The sequence below is a fragment of the Myotis lucifugus genome, unplaced genomic scaffold (genome assembly GCF_000147115.1).
Source record: "Myotis lucifugus unplaced genomic scaffold, Myoluc2.0 scaffold_39, whole genome shotgun sequence".
NCBI classification, from domain to species: domain Eukaryota; kingdom Metazoa; phylum Chordata; class Mammalia; order Chiroptera; family Vespertilionidae; genus Myotis; species Myotis lucifugus.
The window spans coordinates 5,799,858-5,824,617 of record NW_005871087.1 but is presented as its reverse complement, the minus strand read 5'-3'; the positions used below and the strand labels follow the sequence as shown (position 1 = coordinate 5,824,617).

At 37.1% G+C, this 24,760-nt stretch overlaps 1 long non-coding RNA gene across 1 annotated transcript in view; it reads left to right on the top strand.

Annotated features, from left to right (window-relative positions):
- Positions 1–438: 438 nt before the first annotated feature.
- LOC111825770 overlaps positions 439–24,760 on the top strand; it is a 255,304-nt gene continuing 230,982 nt past the window's right edge. Inside the window, exon 1 of the long non-coding RNA XR_002828957.1 lies at positions 439–518. This is a non-coding gene — a long non-coding RNA (uncharacterized LOC111825770). The remainder of the gene's footprint in view (positions 519–24,760) is intronic.

Below are 24,760 nucleotides of genomic sequence, written 5' to 3'. Positions count from 1 at the left end.
TCTTTCCATCTTCATGGATCTGAATTTTAGCAGAAGTTGAATCTGCTTTCAATTTGCTATGTAGTCACAGATCCGTGCTCGTGGTAGATGCACCAGTATGATTAATGGCCATCACCTTTGTGAGTTCTTTTGCATAGTAAAGTGGCAGTGCTCACACCTGAGCCCAGTGAGTATAAAGCTCAGCACAAACAGGCTTCACGCCCTCACTTGGTTTCCTCCCTCCGGGCGATCACAACTTCAGTGGAGATGTTCCAGGTTGGTTCCAGATTTAGCAAAGGAGCTTGGTGGTTCTTCATAGTGAGAAGAATAAACATGTCATATCATGGAAAGGAGGTATTGTGAGGCCAGGGAAATACTCTAAATAATAATAAAAAATTTAAATTTATTTTTCTGCATTGTGCTATTTAAGACTGATAAATGCAGGCCATTTCTCTTGCAGGATCCTGACCATCACCATAAAGAGACTGTCACCCAACCTTCTCATCTAGAGACTTGTTCTCAGGACCTACAGACAGGAGGTAAGTTCAAATCTACTCTCTTTTAGCTCCTCATCCTCTTATCAGTAGTTATGTTGAGCATTTCCCTTTGTAAACTGGCCTTACCTGGGTTTGGGAATATGTATTCTTGTTGTCTTAACCATAACAATAGTTTCTTGCCCAGGAAGAGCTCAGAGAAAAGAATTGGTGTTGCTGCCCTGTTTTATATTGAAGTATCTCCTGAAACACGTGGGTTCTGTGGGTTGGACAGTTTGCCTCTGGGGGGGAACGTGAGTTGCTACGGATAAAGTGAGGATGGATACCGGGTGGTGGAAAATTGTCTTAAAGCCTCATGGTGTAAGAAAAGCTCAGTCTGTACTTCATCTTGTACAGTATTAATGAATTCACATTAGAATGACCTCAGGTGTGCTGTTATTGTACTCACCTGGAGGTTAAACAGAACGCTCTAAGGCAGCTCCCTCACCTGAGAGGATGTTGGTCTCAAGCCGCTGTATTCTGGCAATTCTAAGTGGGATTTAGAATTCTAAATCTTTCTGGTTCAGCATGTCCTACACAATCCTAAATTCAGCTAACATCAGTGTGCTTTGCTAAATCATGAAGGTTTCTCAGGGTGAAATATGCAAAGATATTAAAATCTAAAACATGTGCTTTATATGCTGTGTTGGGAGTGGCGGATTTAGGAGTTTCGATCAGATGTGTGCAAACTTTTCTGTAAAGGACCAGAATGTAAATATTGTAGGCCATACAGCTTCTGTCACAATTATTCAATTCTGCCATTGAAGTAAAGCAGCCCTTGACAATAGGTAACGGAGAGAGTATGATGTGTCCACTAATGCTTTATTTATGGACACTGAAATCTGAAGGCTACATTTTCAGGTGTCATGAATTTATTTTTCCCCAGCTAAAGTCTGGGAACTTTTTTTAAAGTGCTGGATTTGTCCTGCAGGCTGTAGTTTGCTAGCATCTGAATTAGATCAATACAACTAGGCAAGTTGTCCTACAGATCTCTGCTTAACTTGTACGCCTTAACATTGCAGAAACTTAATAGCCTAATACTCCAGTAATGGTTTCCCAAAGAGAACTGGGCCCAAGTCAAGAGAGTTGGTGTCTCAAAGGCTCAGAGAACATATCTTCACCTGTGCATTATGGGAGAAGGAAGGGGTGTCAAATATGAAATACATGGGGGAATTTTGGGTGTTGATGCTATGAGATCTTCAAACACACCTCTTGCATCCTACCCATTCCTTACATTGTACCCATTCCACCTTCCCAGACAGTGGCCTTTCACCTGCTTCCATCCTCTCTTAGCCTTCTTTTAGCTTTTTAACTAGTTAGCAGGACTTGAGGGAGTTGGAGGCTTGGTGGCTGCGTTTGAACAGGTCATATGGCAAAAGGTTTCTTTATATTTTATTTATTGCTTTGCTGTGATTAAAAGGTTTTGTTTCAAACACTTGGATTATTTGAATATAGGTATACATCAGTGTAGGCATGTCCAAGTACAAGAAGTTGTGGCTTGAAGATGGTTGTCAACTGAACATTTAAAAATGTAAGTGAATGTGTCAAAATTAGCACTACTACACAACTTCAAAAATATGGCTGAGGATAAGAGAAAAAAAATAAGAACTGTTTCTGGTGGCTTACATTGTCCATAGGGTTGGGGATTTTGTGCATATGATTTTTTTTTGCACTCTTGTTATAGATTTGTATTATCTATTAATAGGATTCCATCAGTCATCAAGTGTTTATTGAGTGATACTAAAGACTGAAGTGATTAAAAAGTATAAGGTAGAAAATTACATCTGTAAGGCTTTTCATCTTTCACATGATGAAATGACTGTCCAAAGAGATCAGATGCATTGTCCAAGATTACCCAGCTAGGAAGTACTGAACTTGAAATAGAAAGCAGAGCTTCTTTTTGCATTATATTGTGCTATAACTGCATTACATGCTCTTGAGCAACTTAACTCTCAAACCAAATGTAATTGTGAATTAAATCATAGAATATTGATACAAAGGGTGATCATTCATCTATATACACACTCATGAAGACTAGAGTTACTGGAGAAAAATATTGGACTGCAGTGAAATTGAGGCAAATTTTGAAGTGCAGAGGGATTGGGTGGGAACAGAATAATCACAGTGGAAGGAAGGACTTGGGGAAAGGTATAAAGGCAGGGTAGCCGGAAAGGAGAGCCTGGTGAACATGGAGGGGGCCTGGCGAGGAATAAGGAGAGAGGAGGCTGATTGATGGGGTGATGGCAGCCACACATTGTCTGAATCAGGGGCCCCTTTTGGGAGACAACTCATCGAACTGGGGCTGCAAATGAATGGCTTATAAAGAGAACCTTCCTAACCGAGCTTTACAAGGGTCCCACTCAAGATTTTGGTCATTTAACTTCATGGATGAAACGACCAAGGGAGCTAACCAGCCACAGATGTTTTGTTTATAACCAGAGGAGTTCCTGTGAGCTTGGCGATGACATTTCCCTGTCTATAAAATGCTGAGAGTTAAACAGTGATACCGTGTGAAGCACTTGGAAATCTCTATCTTGAGAGGCAGTTCTTAAGTGTAATGGTTTAATGGTCATTTAGCATGATGGGCCTTCCGAGGGTAATATCATTTGCCTGCCAGTTAAAATGAACACTTCTCCGTGGGAAGTCAAAGATCATGTCAGCGTAACTTGGGTTAGGTGAAAGAGAGCATCAAGAAGCGAATGCCAAAATAGAGAATAGGGAATAAAATCTCGTGTACATCTAGCCTGTTCATAAATCCAGTATAATTAGAGAACACCATCAGTTTCCACTAATTGGCGGGAGGGGGCGGGGATATACTCTGATTTAGTGAAAAGTTTGACTTAATTTTTAAAAACTGCTTTATTATTTTCTCCACTTTTCTCATGTCCCAAACATTAAACCTTTCTTTTTTTAATAAAATATATTTTATTGATTTTTTACAGAGAGGAAGGGAGAGAGATAGAGAGTTAGAAACATCAATGAGAGAGAAACATCGATCAGCTGCCTCCTGCACACCTCCCACTGGGGATGTGCCCGCAACCAAGGAACATGCCCTTGACCAGAATCCAACCTGGGACCTCTCAGTCCGCAGGCCGACGCTCTATCCACTGAGCCAAACCGGTTTCGGCAAACATCAAACCTTTCTAATCTTATTTGATAGTCTGACCCCTTACTTTATTGATAAAACTGAAGTTACCAAAAAATAAAGAAGCTGAACTTCTTGCTCACCCTGAAAATTCCGTCTCCCCTCTTCCTGCTGACATGTGGGGAAGGGACGGGCCTCTGCAATGCTTAGGGCTAGTCCCACACCCTATGCTCTTGGCGCCACCCTTTCCCAATTCCTCAGGGACCTCAACCCTTCAAGTTCTCCCTCTATCCTCCGACTCTTTTCAATCTGTCTCTGCTTCTGGATTTTATTTTTTTCTTACTTAGAAAAGTAGCAGCATTTTATTAACTTCTCCCCTCTCCTCCTTTGACTGCTGTCATATTAAAGGTATTCATTTCACCCCCACACTTAGCTGTGAGCATACACACAGTCACCAGCAATGTCCTGGCTGCAGGCAGGGTGCCACTACTTAATCCTTTTAACTACTTATAATACTTGTAATACTGACCACAGCCACATTCTCTCCTCCATCAGAGAAAAAGGATAAAGAAGATGAATCACTCATAAAACATTTCAGCTTTCTTTGAAATGTACACATACATATTAATGTATTCCTCTTCTAAATTAGAATCATTCTGTAAGTTGACAGTTCTCTACACAAGAACATTTTTCTGTCATTAAATATTCTTTGAAATTGTGACTTTAAAAAAAAAGTCTGCATATAGTCCATTATGTAGATGTACGGTAGCATATAAGAACCATTTCTTTTTATAGACATTAAACTATTTCTAGTTGTTGTATTGAATAAGCAAACAACAAATATAACCATATTTGTGTTCATACTGATTATTCCTTTAGGATGGCTTCCTAGAAATGGAAACTCTAGATCACCAAGTCAAAAAGCAAACTTTATTCATATGGACAAAATACTTTCCAGATAAGACAGACATATTTACATTATCAGAGTTAACCTAATGAAAGAAATTCATTTTACTGCTCCAGTATAACATCTTCTAATTTTTAAAAATCTCTTTTGGTAAGCCATTTTTTGGCCTATTGCTGTGAAGTACTTTGTCATTTGTGTCTACGTCTGGTTACTCTATTTGATTCCATAAGTGCATATGTTGATCCACTAATTACTAAAACTTTATAATAAGCTTTAATAATTAGTCCCTTTCCTTACTCTTTTTGTTGTTTTCAGCACTCTCCTGGCTGTTCACACCTGTCTATTATTTTTTCTCATTTGGAAATTGGAATCAAATTTGAATTATAATTATAGTTCAGGGAGAATTGTCATCATTGCAGTATTAAATTTCCAACCTGGAATAAATTTGTCTTTTTATTCATCTCATTGGCTGCCCACCTATTTATTTTTTTCTTTGAATCTGGTGACTTTACAAAGATATGCTCTAGTGTTGATTATGTATTCTGTATTTTTCCACTAATCCCCATCCCCTGCGAACATCCACTATACACTTTTCATTTGTTGGTTCAGGCCTCCTTTTATTTCAGAAAAAAAAATTATTTGAATATTTGTTTCAGTATTTCATTTTATTAAGGATATAATGTATGCTTTTCTTGTATAACCTTGATCTGACTTAGGCATCAGTAATCTTTTTCTCCATTTGAACATCTTAATTTCATTTTGCTCTGTTTTTCAAGTTACTGACCGTTTTTTTTACCATGCTTGTCTGGTTGATTTACTGTGATTTCATTTCTGTAATAGTTTTATTTTACATTGCCATTCTTTTTTGAGCTAGGCTAGCTAAATTTTCATCTTTCTGATTCCTTTAAAATCTTGCATCCCTTCTTTGTAATCTTTCTTCATAGGGGTCATTTGTTCTTTAATTGCTTTGAAATAATGAAGAGTTTTATCTAAGATTTTCATTCTGCTTTGTAGATTAAATTTTTATAGTATATTTTTAGGACAATTACAATTATGAAAGAATGTGTATAAAAGATAATAAAATCATGAATAAGATACTTAAAATAATAGAAAAATAATAAGCATAAATATTTAATGAAAAATAATGAATTATAACACATAAAATAATCAGCAACAAAATAATAAAACAAAAACCAACCAATACAAGAAAAATTAATAAAATAATCAAATAGTAAAATACATTAATGAAACAAAAGCCCTGCATTCCTTATCCAGTTTAAGAAACAGAATGTCATCATTACCTTTGAGATCCCTGTGTACCCTTTCATTTTATTTTCCTTTTCCTAATGCAAACTTAGCACTCCTGAGTTTAATGTTAAGTATTACCTTGTTTATGATTCGGTCACTTGTATGTATGTTGGAATAATATATTGTGTATAAGTATTCTTGTGGTTTTATATATTCAGCATCACTTTGTACCACTAAAGTTCTTTATTTTTCCACACTTTCTTGGTGTAATAAAATATCTCATGATTTCAACTGGCATTTACCTAATTTATCAATGAAGCTGTGCTTCTTTTCATGTTCAATAAACATGTGTTTTATCTTTAATGAAACGTCTGTGATATTTTTGTTGCATTCTAGAAGTTCTTATTTTAATGCATTCTAATTTTCTTTTATAAAGTATCTCAAGGAACTAAAAGTACTCTTTTAATCTCTTATAAACATCTTAGTTTTTCCTTTTACATCATTCATTTGGAATTGGTTTTCTGTAACTGGTGTGAAATAGGGATCTATTATTTCCCTCCGAATATGGAAAGCACTTGCTCCAACACTGTTTATTTTATCATCTATCCTTATCTCAATAATAAGTATCTTTTCTGTTATATATTACATTTCTGTGTATGTGTCTTTCTGAGCTCTTAGTTCTGTCTTGTTTATAAGTTTACTCTGTGTCAATACTGTTATGTTTAATTCTTACTTCTTTACATTAAGTCTTGATTTCTGATAGGTTAAGGCTCCTACTTTGTCCTTCTTTGAGAATGCTTTGGTTTCTCTTTTACTTTGTATTTCCTAATTATTTTCAGGAGCAACTTGTCAAGTTGCATGAAAAACTATGTATGGATTTTGATTGAACTAGCTTTGTCTGTGTGTATCACTCTAGGTGCAGATACAATTCACGACTATGGCATTACTCTCATTTATTTGACTTCTTAGTATATTTCATGAATGTTTATATTCTTCTACATGGAAGTGACCTAAATTCTGCTTGGCTTATAATACATACATTATTTTTATTATTTTTAATGACTGCTTTTTAGAAATCACAATTTGGTTATTTATAATATATACATATAATTGACTTTTATATCCAGACAATTTTAGAAACTCATTTTTTAAAAATGTTTGTATCTTTTTTGAGATATTATCTCTGGTTCTTCTCTTTTTTCAACCATTTTGCCCTGTATGTGTATGTTGGAATAGGTGGGGAAGAAAGGATGAGGGCATGTTATTATACTGATTAAGACCTCTAGTACAATTTTTTAAAACCTGTTTTCATTGACTTTTTTTTAGAGAGGATGGGAGAGAGCAACATGGATAGGAGAGAGCAACATGGATAGGAGAGAGCAACATGAATAGGAGAGAGAAACATTGATCAACTGCTTCCTGCATGCATCCCACTGGGATCGAACCCATAATCTGGGCATGTGTCCTGATCAGGACTTGAATAGGTGACCTTTCAGTGCATGGGATGACACGCAACCAACTGAGCCACAGGGCCAGGGTTCTAGAACAATTTTTAAGAGAACTTGTGAATTTGGACAACCCTATATTGTCCTAATTTTTAAGGAAATGTTTTAAACAATGAGTTGGATTTTTTTTGGATAGTAATATCATATTAGGCTAAGGAACTTTGTTTATACTCTTCATTTTATATGAATTTTTATTATGGTAAACCACATATGAATTTTTATTATGGTACTGATTTCTATTTTGTTTTCCTTTGAACATCTATTCAAACAATTATACTTTCCTCTTTAAATATTTTGATGACTGAATGGCCAATTTTTATCCTTCGTCTTCATTGACCTACCAGCCTCTAAGTTGCTCATCCCCTCTTTCTTGATAATACTTGTCTCGTTTTGCTTTAAGGACTTCCGCTCATCACCACCTCTCTCCTGGGTTTTCTCCTTGCTCCATCTCAGGTTCCTTTCTGGTCGTCTTCTTCTCTGTGGCCTCTAGATGTTTGAATGTCCCAGGGCTCAGTGCTTGTACTTTTCTCCTTTAACAACATTTAACTTCTTGGTGATTTCTAGGTTTTTATGCCTACATCTCCAAATTTGTATCTCCTGCTCAGTCCCCTCTCTCAAACACCAGACTTGGACATCTACTTGCTACTCGAGTATTACTTTTAAACTCAGACAAATGGTGGTCTATCTATGAAGCAAACAAACTTTAAAATACCATGAAGTGAAAGAATCAAGAAAGAGGGCAAAGCAGGAAAACAGTTGCTTTGACATTCTAATTATAAATACATTAGACTTGGCGCAAAAAATCATCAAACCATCAGTCTTGACGATGGTTAAGTTAATTCAGGTTTTGAAGTTCAATAATTCATCTGCGAAGTGTCAGCAGCTGGGTCTTGTTAATGGTAAGCCTTTCATTCCTGTTAAATCAATTGTAAATAATAGAACCCCTCAGAGAAAAATGATGAAATAAGCATTGATTTCCAAATTGGGTGTCAGATATAGAGCATTAATAAAACACATTGCAAGCAAACAAGTACCTAATATACTCTGATCACTGAAATAGTAATCAAAGGGGGGGAAAATCAATAATTTTTGTGTAAGTTGCTAGTATTTTCATAACTCATTTGCATCTATGTATCATCTCAAATTTCTCATTTTAGACCCTATGTGGTTATTTAATTTTCCTTATCCTCACCAGTAAAACCAGGGACTTCTGTGCAATGTTAGATTTGTTTCTCCCTTCTTCTAAATAGGTGACAAGCATCTGGTCACATAGTGTTTTTGTTGCCTGACACCGATGATTTTGTTTTGTTTAATGCAATGCAATCATCATTTACAGCGAGTCACATAAAACACTGCAGAAAAATGTAACAGCTCTAATAAAACTTTCAAAGGAAAATAAAGCTCTCTAGCAGGTATCCATAAAAGTGCTTTATGCTCACAAACTCTATTAAATGTTAATGCCAGTGTCCTGTGACTACCACATATGAAGTCTGGCTGAAAGGAAAATGTGTCTGTGAAACTGTGATTCTGCAGCAAAAGAGGTTGGAAGGGCAATGCCATGTTATCTATTAGACTGAAATATGAAAACCATTAGGGCCTCTATTGATTGTGCATTTTATGAAGGACTAGTTTGAGGAAAAGTACACGGTTTTTTTTTTAAAGCCATACATGGGACAAAGTTGGAAATACTGAGGGCACAACTTTCAAAGAAGCATCACCAAACTTCTCAAAGTTACAGAGCACAATTTTGGTCCAAGGGTGTTCTCTACAGATTAAATAGCGGTGACATAATGATGGTAGATTTGAGCTTGGTTTTTCTGTTTTTAATGCTGTTTCCTCACATTTCAATAATAAGTGTATTCTGTGTCTGTCTATTGCATTTTCCTTATCTCTAGATTTTATTTTGCTTTTTAAATTTCTAAAAATTTTATTGGGGTGACATTGGTTAATACGATTATGTGGGTGTCAAGTGTACAATTCTGTGATACATCATTTATATATTGCTTCGTGTGCCCACCACCCAAAGTCAGGTTTCTAGATTTCTTTATAAAACCTTTTTGTGAGGTTATTTAATGTTTTAACTGTTGTCAAATGGTTAAATACCCTGAAATGGGATGTTAGCTTGTCGTTGACCTCAATAACAGGCTAATTAACTCTTTGTAGGAACCTCATGTTGAAGAACAGATCCAAATGGTTTCTGAAAAATAGTCAGAAATAGAAGCTATCCCTCACAAGAAAGAAAATATAAGCTGAGTACACGATGTGAAGTGACTGGCTGCCAAATGTAAAACAACATATTTACAGAATATAGGGAACCAGGATCTGCCATCTTCCCTCAAAACCACACAGAAACCCTACTGTGCATTCAGAAGAAGAAAGCAGGATGGTTAGAGAATTTACATTATGCCAGGTGAAGACTTCTTGAGGGATATGGGAACTTTTAGCTGTGACTAAAGAAGGCTCAAGCTCAGGCAGTCAACTAGTTTTTAAATATTCTCTCTTCCTTTGGGAATTTTGAACACCAACTGGCTTATTTTGTAGTTATGGATTCATATTTGAGATTCACATTTGATACAAAGTACTATAGTATTCATAGTTTGAAAAGTATTCCCTCCACAAGAACCATAGTTTTCTACTTCTCTAATACCTGCTGTTTTGAATTAATGCCATGGAGGCATGAAGATTGGTGTGTTTTAATCACCTGCAGATTCAGGTTTCATCAGTATGGACCATCAATTACAAAACAGCCTGTGTGTAGAGCAGTGGTTCTCAACCTTGGCTGCACATTAGAATCACCTGGGAATCTTTTTAAATTCCTGATTTCTGGTCCTCATCCTCTGGAAATTCTGTTTCTTTGTTATGGGGTGGGGCCACAACATTAGTAACAAAGAAACAGAAGTTCCGGAGGATGAGGCCCAGAAATGAGGATTTGAAAAAGATTCCCAGGTGATTCTAATGTGCAGCCAAGGTTGAGAACCACTGGCATAGAGGGATTGCAAGAGGATTTAAAGTCAGATGTCTTCTGTTAACCGGTGCGCATGAGAAAAAATGATGGATGGTGAAAACTTTCTGGGGGCCAGGGAGGAGACAAAAGGGTACTTCTAATACAATGGAAAATGCTTTTCTCAAGCTATTATCACAATGTAAGATTTATATCTGTAATAAATTAGAAGGTAAATTTTGGCCGAGGCCCATTTATTATAGCACATTTCTATAGTGTATTAACTCTGAGCAGTACTTCATGAGAGTGCACGTGGAAGCTCACTTCATTAAGTTCCCTTGCTCCTTAGCCTTAGGATTAGCAATTGCACCTCCTTTGAAGCTTAGAACTATTTATGAGAGAATATCATGGTTATGCTTATGTGTAATATTTATTAAATGACTGGTAAATGCTTCACTAAGAGACAGCGGCAACTGAACAATAGATTGTCACTTATTATAAGGAAAGAATATGATAGGCAGGCCAACTTCCAGAATCATCTGACACCTTGCACAGCTGCTACTTCTAGAAACGATGCTCAGTATTCTGGTTGCCTATACATTAAGACCCCATAAAGCTTATATTACATTTTGTCTTTCTTTTAATCATTTTTTGTGTGTGTGTGTGGCATACCCTTGTTCCTGGCTACTTGGGAGGAGGACATCATTGACTTGCAGCAACTCTGGCAAGCTTTAGCTTTGCCATGGGTGGTATGACCTTGGCATTAGTGCTATTGGCATGCAAAAGGGTGAAGTTGACAGCCTCAGAGGAAAGGCCAGTGCAGGGGGGGATTGAGGCAGTGTACCCCCAAAAGATTTCATCTGGATCTTGGCCCGTAAGTTCTGTGTGATTAGCTGTTCCGTTAGCATGATTTGAGTGCCCATGGCCTACATGGTGGATACTATTGTGATTATATGACACTCAGTGACTAAATTACCATCATTCTTCACTTTGGGGATAAGAAACCCACCTTTGTTGCATGGAAATACTGGAATAGCCAGATATGACTCTTTTCATACATCCTGAGACCTGAAAGATGGCCTGTTCTACATAAGATAGGAAATTGTTTATTTTAGCATAACAACAATGACATACGTAATAGTAAATACTTGGGTAGTACTTGGTACATGCTAAACAAATATTTCACCAGAACCCTGTGAGAATTGAGGCTAGAAAAGTGCAGTAACTTACACAGATAATCATGGTGATGCTGGATTTTGAACTTAACAACCATACAGAGAAGCTAAAAGCTAAGACCCTGTAATCAGCCAAAGCTGGGTTGAAGTATTGACAATCTGATACTTAGCACTCAAGCTTTAATTTATTTATTATCAATTAATCTGTAAAATGAGCATAGTGATAGAATCTAACTCCAACAGTGCTTTGAGAATTGTGATATCTCTGGCATATAGCAAGTGCTCAGTAAGTATTTGCTTTGTATAATTTGAAGGGCTATCAATTGATGGGTATGAAGCATGTTTTATGAGCACACATGAGCAGTAATGGTAGTCAGGTCAGAGGGCTAATGGTAATCAGTGGGGAATGGTACCTATATTCTTGTTTTAGAATATTCAGTTTTTAATCCACTCCCTAGATAGGAGCATGTAGAGAAATTTTGCCTGGGGCCTGTGCTTCAACTTTCTTCATTTTTAGCAAATTCACCTCACTTTACATCTGAGAGTCCTGGATCTCATTTAACTGGAAAGCAGCAACTGTCAGTCTAATTTCCTCTTGATAATATTGTGAATTTCCTTCTCTAATTGGATAATAGAATTATTGAGAATTTTGAAAATAGAAAACGGGACAATCTGCTGAGGGCAGGAAGTGATAGCAATGTGCTGAACTATGTAAGAGCTCATTGCAAACAATCCAAGCCTCAAAATGTGTGGGTTCATCAAAATCCACAGAAGTGGGGTCTGTCTTCCTTTGTTTTTATTTCCGGATGTGAGTGCTATCACCACAAACCATCGTTATCACCTCTTTTAGTATTTGCTTTCCTTGACTAATTCATCCTGGGGCAGTTGAATTTCACTAATAAGATAGATGGCTTTAATCATTCAAATATGGGCTTTTCATTGGCGACTCAAAGCAACAGAGAAAATCTTGTCTTTTGCAAAAAAACATGGTTTTGCGACCTCCAGTTACTGCGGTGTTTACATTATTTATTGTCTTGTATTTGTCAAAGGGGTAAAAATTAGCTCAGGAAATAACTAGAGCAAAGCATAATATTAGTATTGCAAAGATATTACTATATTGATAAAACTATATGTACAGGTTGTTGGCAACTTTGGTGCTCCTGAAATCTTCGTAGCAAACATTTACTTAGAATCTTTTTTAAATTTTCAATATCTACTGTCAGTGTTTGGGTAGTGTCTCCCTTCCTTTCTCTCCAAATGTATACATAGGTCTTCCCAAAAAAGGTATATAAAGTCAGTGTTTATTAACACAGTTCATTTTTACTATTTAAGAGACTCTACAGAAATAATTTTTTTGTCAACGCCTGTTCTCAAACTGATGACTGTTCTGGTCCAGGCACAGCTGATAATGTGAAGCAATGGAATTGCAAACATCAAGAATAATTTCATTCTGTATTTGTGCGCCCTCAATTTGTTGACTGTTGCCGGTTTTGTATCGTAAACTTTATCTTTTATGTATTCCCATAAAAGTCTAGTGGATAAATTTTCTTTATTCAAAGCTTAGTCTGCTTCACCCATTATTTCAAATCAGTTAAACCTGCAAAGGAGTGAAAGTTAAGTGAGTTATCAGCTGTTAAAGTGTGTACATTTTGGGGGGACACAGGGTGTATACACACTTTGAATTATTATAAAGGTAGTGTTTCTACTTGAACTGTGTTTTTAAACTTCCAGTAGCATTTTAGGATGAATTTCCTTTGTTCAAAGCTTAGTCTGGCTGAAAAGAAGGAAACATTAATTGAGCTATCAGATGTTAAAGTATATATACATGGTTTTGGGACACCCTATAGTTATATCCTAACATAGTATACACTTACACACACACACACACACACACACACACACACACTCAAACATATATATATATTTTTTTCAAGGTACCTTCAGTAAGGACACAAATTCTACTTTTTAGAGATTTTTTTAAAATATGAGATCCAAGATATGAAAGGGTTCTGGAAATAAGCAAAGTTTCCTCTTATTAAAAGAGTTGTTGAAAATTTTTGGCAGACCATTCAAAGAAGTTATCTTCAGGCTCAGAGTAAGGATATTAAAAACAACAACAACAACTTAAGTCATAAGAGTTTCTTGGATTGCCATGAGAGAAAATCTTAACGTCTGTATAGCACACTCATTATTATAATGTGATTGGTAGTACACACAGTAATTACATGTATAACAAGTTTACATTACCAGGTGAAGAGAGAGAGAATAAGGCCAACCTAGATGTGACTATGGTTTGCTGCCAAATGTCTTACCATGGATGTTCTATTTTCATTGTTTCCCTAGAGGTTTTTATTTTCTACCATCTAAAAGCACTAGTCTGACTTTGGCCTTGCTGGTGCTGTCAATAACAGTTCAATAAGAATCCGAGTAACTCTCTTCTCTTCCCCGTTGGCACTGAGCCTCATTTTGTGTGATTTTCTCAAACTCAAAGACTAACAAAGACCAAATAAATGAGGTCTGTGGCCCGCGGGCCACGAGTTTGACATGCTTGTCTAACTTGTCAAGTTCCTGGCCATGCTGTTGAAGTTCCTTAGACTAGTCTCTCACAGTTACTGATGGGGTATTTCAGGAAACTCAAGATCCACTTTCATGTTGATTATACTTTCTGGAAAATTGGACTTGTGTTTCTTGGGCAGCACCATGGAGAAATTTGGCTTTGTCAGGTGACTAATTGATGATAACCTTGAAATGTGGGCTCCCCTATGTTGTGGGGATACTTGGCAAAACAGAGAAATGGGAATGTCTAAGGAATGGCTGGCCTTATACATATTCACAGACCACGCTTTGAGAACCAGTGCTATAGACTAAAAAAGGCTTATTTATCTAAGTGTTAATATTTAAAAAGCACCCATGGATTACTGTGATATTTACACTTTCCTTCTATTTCCATATATTAATTATCTCTATCCCACTTGCTCTCTACAAGTGGGCTTTTTAAAGGAAACCATGAACCCTTTAGGATGGCTCTTGGAAAATACACAGAGAGTAACAAGTATTGATGAGAATGAAAAGAAGTTAGAATCCCCGTACATTGCAGATGGGAATGTACTAGTATACGGGTGCATCTCCAGTGGAAGACAGCATGGTAGTTCAATAAAACAATTAGGTGTAGAATTAATTCAAGCAATTCAAGTTCTAGCTATATGCACCCCTAAATTAAAAGCAGGGACTCAAGTAGATATTTGTACACTCACATTCAAAGGAGCATTATTCACAATAACCAAAAGGTGCAAACAAATAAAATGTTTAAGGAAAAATGGAGAAACAAATTGTGGTATATATATGATGGAATATTATTCAGCCTTAAGTAGGAATGCAATTCTGGTACATGCTGCAACATGGATGAACAGGGATGACATTATGCTAAGTCAAATAAGCCAGACACTAAAGGACAAATATTGCATGTTTCCAGTTATATGAGGTACGTAGGACAGTAAAATTCATAAAGACAGAAAGTAAAATAGTAGTTACCAGGGGTTGAGGGGAGGGGAGAATGGGGAATTATTACTTAATGAGTACAGAGTTTATTTAAGATAATGTTCTGGAGATAGGTAGAGGTGATGGTTGTATAATATTGTGAATGTGTTTAATGTCACTGAACTATACACTTAATTGTTAAAATGGTACATTTTGTGGCCTGGCTGGCATGGCTCAATGTTTGAGCATCAATCTATGAACCAGGAGGTCATGGTTTGATTCCTGGTCAGGGCACATGCCCAGATTGTGGGCTCAGTCCCCAGTGGGGCATGTAAGGAGGCAACCGATCAATGACTCTCTCTCATCATTGATGTTTCTATCTCTCTATCCCTCTCCTTTCCTCTCTGAAATCAATAAAATAATGTATATATATTTCAAAAATGTACATTTTATAATGCTTATTTTTTGACAATACAAAAGGGGCACACACTTCTCTTGCTCATCCCATATTTCTCTAAAGCTTGCTACAATGGTCTCTAGACAGTCTTGCTTGAATGACTGATGAACTTGAAATGGGGCAGTACTTACTGCAACAACGGAAATATAAACCTCTGCTTTAGATATGTCTCATCCTAAAATTTGAGCACTTATGAAAACTGACCTAGAAAAGTGATGTCCACATCGAACTTGCCCAGAAGTTAACCCTTCACATCCAATCACTGGCCTGGCTTCCGGGAAAATGACATGTCTCAATTGGTCTGAATGGGAAGCCGTTGCCTGTAAGTGCAGCGCTTAGGAAATGGCTGGAAGTCAGAGGCTGTCTGATTTGGCATCCCTGATGTCTGTCTCTGACACTTATGTCTAAATTGGATGGCTACTAATTAAATAAACGGGCAAAGCCAGCATCATGCCCTGTCTCTCCTCCTCCATAAAGCTGGGCATTGCCATTTTGGCTAGTTGTCCATATCCATCATTTCATAATTTCTAACCTTAGGCATAGCTGTTTAACTCAATTAAATGTGACCAAAGTGAACTTTGTTGAAAAAAACCAAATAGTAAAAGAAATATAGGGAGTGAAACGCTGAGGGGTGATTTCTGCAACTCGAGTTTCGGCTATTGATTTTGGGCAGCTCTTGGTCAGACATGTTTGTGTAGTTAATGTGTTGTTCTTGATCAGACGGTTTTCAAAAGCTATTTCTGCTTTTTGAATTGTGCTTTGGTGCAGGGCAAGATTGATCCTGAATTTAATACCACACTTCCATTTCAACAAAACTTTCATTACATTGAAGTAACCAAGTTTATTAATTGTGGCAATGCAATAACTCTATACTATAAAAGTATATTGAAAGTATAAAAATATATTTTAAAACTATAACTGATGAAGTGATTTAGTTAGGTTAAATATTGAGTACAAGATGAATACTTGATAGCATGATCATTCTTTTTCTTGGTCTTCCATTTCCTTTACAGTTGCCCATCCCACCCCACCCCCCTTATTCAAGGGGGTTCTATACTAAGATCCCCAGTGACTCCCTGAAACCACAGATAGTACCAAACCCTATAGATATTGTGTTTTTCCTGTACATGCATATCTTTTCACTAGAAGGAAGCACTTTACACCTTTGCTTTGGCATATCCCAATGGCCAGCATCACTAGTCTTGTACTTTGGAATCATTACTAAGTATAAAGGGTGACTTGAACACAGGCACTGTGATGCTATGACAGTAGATCTGATAACCAAGACAATCACTAAGTGACTAAGGAGCAGGGCGGTGTGTACAGCATGGAGATGCTAAACAAAAGGCCGATTCATGTCCCTAGTGGCATGGAACTGGACAGTGCGAGATTTTATCACACTACTCAGAATGCCATGCAATTTTAAACTTATGAATTGTTTATTTCCACAATTTTCTATTTAATATTTTTGGACTGTGATTGACTGTGGGTAACTGAAACGGCAAAAAGTAAATCTGTGAATAAAGGAGGACTATTGTATGTACTCAAAGTCTTAAAATCAGAAGGAACTTTGACCTCCATAGAACATAATGTTCTGAGAGATGTTGATGAGATTTTTCTTTGAAGAAGGTGTTGCTTGGTCAAATAACTTTGGCAAATTTTGGTTTAAACTTTAAAAAAAAATTATAGGACTTTGCCTTAGCCAATTTGGCTTAGTGGATAGACTGTCAGCCTGCGTACTGAAGGATCTTGGGTTCTATTCAGGTCAAGGGCACATAACCTCGGTTGCAGGCTTAATCCCTGGCCCCAGCCGGGGCTTGTGCGGGCGCCAACCAATCTGTGTGTGTCTCTCACATCAATGTTTCTCTCCCTCTGTCTCTCCTCCTCCCTTCCATTCTCTCTAAAAATCAATGGAAAAAATATCCTCATGTGAGGATTAACAAAACAACACAAAATGACAGTACTTCTAATTTTCATTGTGAATCTCCAAGAAGAAATTTGTAGAATTTAGTCTTCTAAAACTTACTGATAATAGAATATTTTTATTTTCCCAGAGGCATCTCTTAGAAGCAGGGGATTATAAAAAAGGACTTTGAGAATGTTAGATCAACTTCCTGTGTTGGAAAAATAGAGGAAGTAAAGACTTTATTTTTTTATTTTTTTATTTTTTTTGTGTGTGGGAGAGTTATTTATTTATTTATTTATTTATTTATTTATTTATTGGAAAGGAGACATATGTAATACTCTTTGTAATACTTTAAGCAATAAAAAAAGGTAAAGACTTTAGACCTCATAGTTTATTTGACGTTCTATGACCTTGAAAATAGATTATTTTCTGCTTTGGAGTACAAAGGCATGGGGTTAGGAGCCAATACCAGAGTTTGAGTTCCTGCTCTGTTAGTTTAGCTGGACACCCTCAGACATTTCTGTAACTCTGATGACTTATCCCTGGATTGGGTCATTGCTCCCTCCCATGCCCAACTCACAAGATTGTTGCCAGCAAGTGAGATAATGCTTGTGAAATAGCCATGCAGACTGTGAAACACGGACAATTACACAGCATTGTTATCATGAGAATAAGTACAACTAGACAACAGTTTTTGTATTTACTATTTTTATGATTACATCTAGATACAAAATTTTGTATGTAGTGTGATTACATTGTATTTTCACAGCAATGCCTAAAAATAACCCTATGTATAGAACAAACAATATTGCAAGGCACAATGCCTAAATGTTAGCAATATTTTATTTTGGGTAAGGGATTTGGGTGAGTATTTTCAATTGTATATAATGACTGCAGTATACTGATTTATTTTTCTGATCAACTCTCCTTCTCTTGGAGTAGAAACCCATACTGTGGTGGCTATTGTTAGCTCCAACATGTCAGCATTTTATGTTCATCCTCATTGTTGCAAGATGGCTGCTGTAGCACCAGGCACCACAGCTGCATTCTAGGCAGATGAGCAGGGAAAGGGTAGTGCAGACTAAGGAAGGGAGGCCCTTCTCAGTAAAATTCTATTCACAATTTGTTTTCCAAAATTGTTTCATGACCACCTCTTGCTTGAGGTGGCCTAGAAATTAAGTGTTTAGCATTCTGATTTCTAGCTCATAGTTCTCAAAGTGTAGTCCCCAGACCGGCAGTATCAGCATTACCTAAGATCTTGTTAGAAATGCAAATTCTCCTACTCTACCCTTGACCTTCTGTCAGGACTATCTACTTAATGTGTGGGGTTCACAAAATGTCAAGCTCCAGTTCAAAAATTATTAAAAATTTCAAGATGGCAGCAGAGCAATGGCAGCAGAGCAATGGCAAAGGTCCCATGTCCATGAAGTGGTCCTAACTTCTGTCACAAAGAGTAACACATTGTCCAGGTAAGTCTGAGACATGCTCAGGTTTGAGAACCACTGAAAGAGAGGAGACTTGGCAGCCTAGAATAGGCACTTAATTATTCTCCAGGCCTTCCAGCTTCTTCTTTTAAAATGTTTTTATAGATTTAGAGAGAGAGAGAGGAAGAGAGAGGGATAGATAGAAACATCAAAGAGGAACACATCAGTAGGCTTCTTGCTGCATGCCCCCTACCTGGGATTGAGCCCACAACCCCAGGCTTATGCCCTGACCAGGAATGGAACCAAGGATCTCTTGGTTCATGGTTCAACACTCAACCACTGAGCTACACCAACCAGGCGACCTTCCAGCTTCTTGAGAAACCTGCTGGGCTCTTTGTAGAAAAAAATCAGTCACCAATCAATCATGTGAGAGGTGGAAGGTTTTATTTTTTTTGCTTTTTTTTTTGCCATCAGTGAAAAGCATCTCTTGACATCTGCTTCTGTCTCTCACTGGGGACAAAAGCCCAGTGGGAACTGAGTAGGACCCAGAGGACCTTCTGCCAACCAACAGCTGGGGCCAAGGATGAATTCCAGACTAATAAGCTGGGTAGTGTTGCTCCCCTGATAAATGGTCATTTCAAAGGGTGTAAAAAAAAATTGTAGATGAGCATTCAATGAAAGTAAAATTAAAGTCATTTATCCCGGATCATTTGGAAATATCAACTCCCTTCTTAAAGAAGGAAAATATAATAAAGCTCCCTCATAAAGATATAAAATATTTAACATATGACTTCTGCTTTGTACCAGCATCACCTCTTAATGGTCCCATTATTTTGTTATGTTTAACTTCAATGAAAAATTTAGGAGGCAGGTTGGGCAAATGTTTAACCCAAATCAGGATTTTTTTTTTTTTGCTTGGAATCTGTGATTACATCATTGGCACATTTATATCGTAAGACACTTTTACGATATAAGCATTTTTTCATTTGGACAGCAACCATAATAAATTGAAATAAAATTCAGTCTTGATTGATGTTGTAAGTGTCATGTACAGGGCAAGTCCCATCTATTAAGTGTGGTTTGCCGGGACAGCAATAATAGTAGCATTTGAATGTTTTTCTTATTAAGGAGAAAAATGGTCAGGAACATTGGCTTGGTGGACTCCAAGGACTGTGGTAAATGGAAAATGCCTGCAGGATGTGTGACTCCTTCCCTGGCTTTAGGATGAAGGTGGTCAGAAGGCTGCACGGATTGTTTTTCCTTTTTTTTCAAAATTCGGATAAACTATTACCGTTTGTGGAATGAAAGAGAGAGGCTGATTACAACATAATGGAGTGTACCATATTCATCTCTTTGAAATATGACTTCACCCAGCCTTTTCCATTTTACAATCGATTCTCTCATTCCCTTAATGAACCTTTGCATTCATGAGTCTTCCTTGGAAGTATGCACATGAAGTATTGCTGGAGCAAAGAATAATCGTCTGCCAAGTAAGTAAGAACAAAGTGCCTCTCTTGTCGTTCAGTTCAATAACATTAGCAACTGTTAATGCATCATGTTGGGCACCAGATTGTTTTGCTTAATAATTATCTAATTTGCCAAAGCCTGTCTTAAAAAATGTTTTTTGAAAACTGGCACAATTGAGTTGTTTGCCAGTTTCTCTAAAGATGGGATGAGGGGGCTGATGTCACTGTATTTAACAACAAATAGTTCTTAAAAATGTTGCTAAGCATGCCTAATTTGAGCCAAGTAACACATTCCGTTTAAGCAGCGATACCATGAAAGTGATGAGCTAATAAAATTGTAGAGAAAAGTTGGATGCTTGCAACGGAAAGGGATATGAAACAATAAATAACTCTTGGATTTTTTGAATAATAACTCATTTACATAATTGGAAATGTATACATTCAAGGTTCATTGATCCAATATTTGAAGACAATATGAATATGATAGGTTTCACATAGCCCAAGACTTAAAATATGTTCAGGTTTTATCTTTTGATTCCTTCCCTCTACTACTAGTAGAATTAAAGTATGTCTGTTAAATGTCCTAGTTAAGTACAGGACTTGGTAAAAATCTTGGTGTGAACTGGTGGCAGATGACATGTAAAAGGAAAGAAAGAGATTGAACTATGACTGGACTTGTCATCCACAGAACAATTTCAAAGCTGTGTCTCTTCCTAGAAGCCAAGGATTACAATTGACAATGTGTGATGAGATGTTTCGATTGAGCCCAGGACTATTAAGTTTGGACACAAACCAGTGAAAGAAATAAATAAATAAACTTTAAAAAAAGAGGGAAACAATGGGCATTATCATGGTGCCCTTATTTGAGAGAAGGAAAAATGTCAGAACAACCTGTAAGCCTTATGGGGATTTAAAAAATAAAAAGTAGGCAAAATGTCACCAAAGCCTATGATGACCAAATCTTAACAACATATAAAATATCAACTATATTCATATCTTATGATAGTGAGTAGGTTCCACATATCAGTGACGAAGGTTCCAGCATGTGTGTTAGCTCTTCTCTTATCAAAATCTTGTGATGCCCAGTTCAGCTTCCCTCTGGGAGCCTTCTCTGATTGGCAGGGTGAAGGAACAATTCCTCCTTGAGTACTCACTTCTTTGGAAGCTCTCTTAAGTTATACAATTAGTAGGCCTTTATGTGCATTGATATTTATTGAGCATTTTCAATACCAGGTTCCCTAAGGGTCTATACATATATCTTCATCTAACCCCCTCACCATCTTACAAGGTTAATGCTATTATTAATCTGTTTCACTGAGTTTGAGGAAGGTGAAGTGACTTGTCCAAGTTCCCCCAGCTTGGAAATGGCAGATCAAGAATTTGACCACAGACTTATGCTCTAAGAGACCAAGAACACTGCTTCCAAAGCACATCTCCTTATCTTCGTTAGGGTTTTATGGTAACCTAACCCTGTCAACCCTTCAGGAGCAGGAAAATGAGTAGGAGAGAAAGCATACAAAGTTCCAGGGAATCACTTTCAGAGCCTCACATCCACCCGCTGTTGAAACCATTTCTTCCTTCACTTTACAAAAGAAACACCTCTTACTCTCCCTAATCTTGCCAGGGCTCCTTGATAGGGCCTTGTGATTTAGACATATTCTGTTGAGGGCAATCCTGAGATACTAGAAATAGGTAACTTGGTTAATATTGAGTAATTTCTGAATTTAAATATATTGTAGAGTCAAGTGAATATGATAACACTATTCAAGGACCTTCCCCCCTTTTTTTCAATCCTTACCCCAGTTTGATTTGAGAGAGACAGAAAAGTAGAGAAACTTCAATGTGAGATAGAACCGTCAATCAGTTGCCTCTTGTCTGTACCCCAATTGGGGATCAAACCCTCAACCAAGGTTTGTACTCTGACCCAGAATAAACCTGCCACCTTTTAGTGTATAGGATGACACTCCAAATAACTGAGCCACTCGGCAGGGCACCTTCCCTTTTTATCTCCTAACCTCTCAAAGAATGCTCCATTCTGTCTGTTTCTGTGAATTAGAGAATAATACGGTGATCATAGGAATGTTTGTTGACATGTCTATTTCAAATAAAAACTGAACTCCTGCCTTTTCTGGTAAATGTAAGTCTAATTTGGTTGTTTGGTTTGACAAGGACTGACTTTGCTAATCTGGCTATACAGTACCTATTTTTTATGAATTACATATACTGTATTTGTGGTTTAAAGGTTTTAGAAAAATTACAAAGCACATTAGATCAAAGTATTTTCCTTTATATTGGTAAAGTTTTAAAATGGAAAATACTTTAATTTTTCTAAATATTTCAAAGAATATTGAGACAAACAAGGTACTTATAAGCCAAAGAGCAAGAAGCATAATTAATCATCATTTGATAAATTTTAGAGAAGCCATTGGAGATACTTCCAAAGTTAGTGAAAGCTCCGTATCACTAAAATCAATTTCCAATACATTTCTCATGTTTAATAGCTATAAGACTTTCATAATTTTTAAAATTTAATAACTAATAATGATTTAATCCAAAAGACATTATTTTTCACAGCAGGACAGTTTTTTGACCACAGGAAATAAAATTAAAATGATACATTGGGCAAAGAAGTAGGATGAGACCATAACCATAAAAATATATTACATTAAGGCAAAATTTTATGTGCAGTAAGTGCTCAGTGTTTGTGTAAATGATGTGTCTCTAGGAGCATTGAAATAATATGACATACATACTTGTCTTCATTCTGAATCCCTCGGACACTCTGGGCAGGTGATGTGCCCATGCTTGTATGGAAGGGGCCAGGAAGGCCCAGGCATATGCTGATTGACCTGCCCTGTGACCGAGCCTGAGACCAGATAGAAGAAAAGGTTCCAAATTCTTCCTATCCTTTTTCTAAACCAACCTAAGCTTGTTTTAAGAACAAAGAATAAAGGGAAAAAATGGACCTAAAGTGATTTTTTTTAAAGTGACATAGATTAAGAAACCAGGAAAATTACCAATGATGTAAAAAAAAACTGTCAACATATTAAAATGTTAACAATTTAACTTAATGCAGCTTTTTATTTTTATTCTTTTATATTTTATTGATTTTTTTACAGAGAGGAAGGGAGAGGGATAGAGAGTTAGAAACATCGATGAGAGAGAAACATCGATCAACTGCCTCCTATACACCCTCTACTGGGATGTGCCCGCAACCAAGGTACATGCCCTTGACCAGAATCGAACCCAGGACCCTTCAGTACTCAGGCCAACGCTCTATCCACTGAGCAAAACCAGTTAGGGCTATGCAGCTCTTTTTAAAATATATTTTTATTGATTTTTTTTTTGAGAAAGAGGAAGGGAGAGGGAGAAAGAAAAACATTGATGTGAGAGCAGAATATTGATCATGTGCCTCCTGCATGCCCCTTACCACGGATGGAACCCACAACTTCAGGTATGTGCCCAGACCAGGAATCAAACCAGCAACACCAAACAACTAAGTCACACCAGCCAGGGCAACAAGGCAACTCTAAAGCTGAGAAAATTCTATGTTAAATCTCCATCCTTAGGATCTGGATACTCAAGTAGAATATATCATCTTTCTGGTACATTTTCAGGTTAGGGCCAGTATAAAGGAAACATGTTTTGAGAAACAGCAAAACTTTGTGTGTGATAACAAGAGGAACTTAAATATATTCTCCATACATTTTAAAAGAAGCTTTGCACTTAATTGGAAAAACAAAGAAATGTTTTACTACTATAATATAATTTTAGTAAGTCATGTTCTGATGTCTATTTAGGTACTAAAATCACAAGTCCTAAAGTAAGAAACATATTTCTGAGGGAATCTGAAATATGTTTTCCCAGGTCATAGTCAAAGTTTGATTAAAAGGTTGACTTCGGTTTCCACATCTGTCTAGTAGAATCAGTCTTTTCCCTTAAAGTGGAGGAAAAGAAAAATGTTAATTCCAAAAATAGAGTTGGACTAGCCCTTACTAATTAATTATACAGGGCTAATTGTTGAACAAGTTTTTTGAACCTAACTCATCTCTAAAGTGGAAAAGATAGCCTTGACCTCATAGGAGTGTTTTGAGGATTACATGATGCGCCATGTGTGTTAGTCTGAGTCCTCTGAGAAGCAGATGCCAAGATGGGATTAAACGTGCTAGGATATTTTTAGGGGGAATTCCTGTGAAAAACACTGGGGAGGGAGCCAGGGAAGACAAGGAGGGCCAGAGATTGCAAGCATACAAGTCTGACCATTAGGCAAGGAGGACGGGAGTAAGGCTGGGAAAGCTTGAGACCTCAGTACAATCTAAGAGGCAAGCTCAGCACAGCAACAGAGGCCCTGAGACAGGAGTAGTCCCTGTGGTTGGAGGTCTGTGGGTTGCATTCTTGTGGCTGCCACAGTAAGTGCAGGTGTCTGGCATAGATCAGGTTCTTTGCTCCAGGTGCATGGCTTTCTTAGACTGTTACTGTCATGGTTCGTTCTTCCATGGCTTCAGTCTAGTTTATTTTGTTAAGCTAGATTTCCCTTTACTCCATGAAAAGAAATTAATCAAAGCCTCTATGATGCTAACAGAGAATGATCAGAGACTTATTCATTTCGCACATGGTAGAGTGAAAAACCATGTCTTCATGACACTGGGCCCTAGGT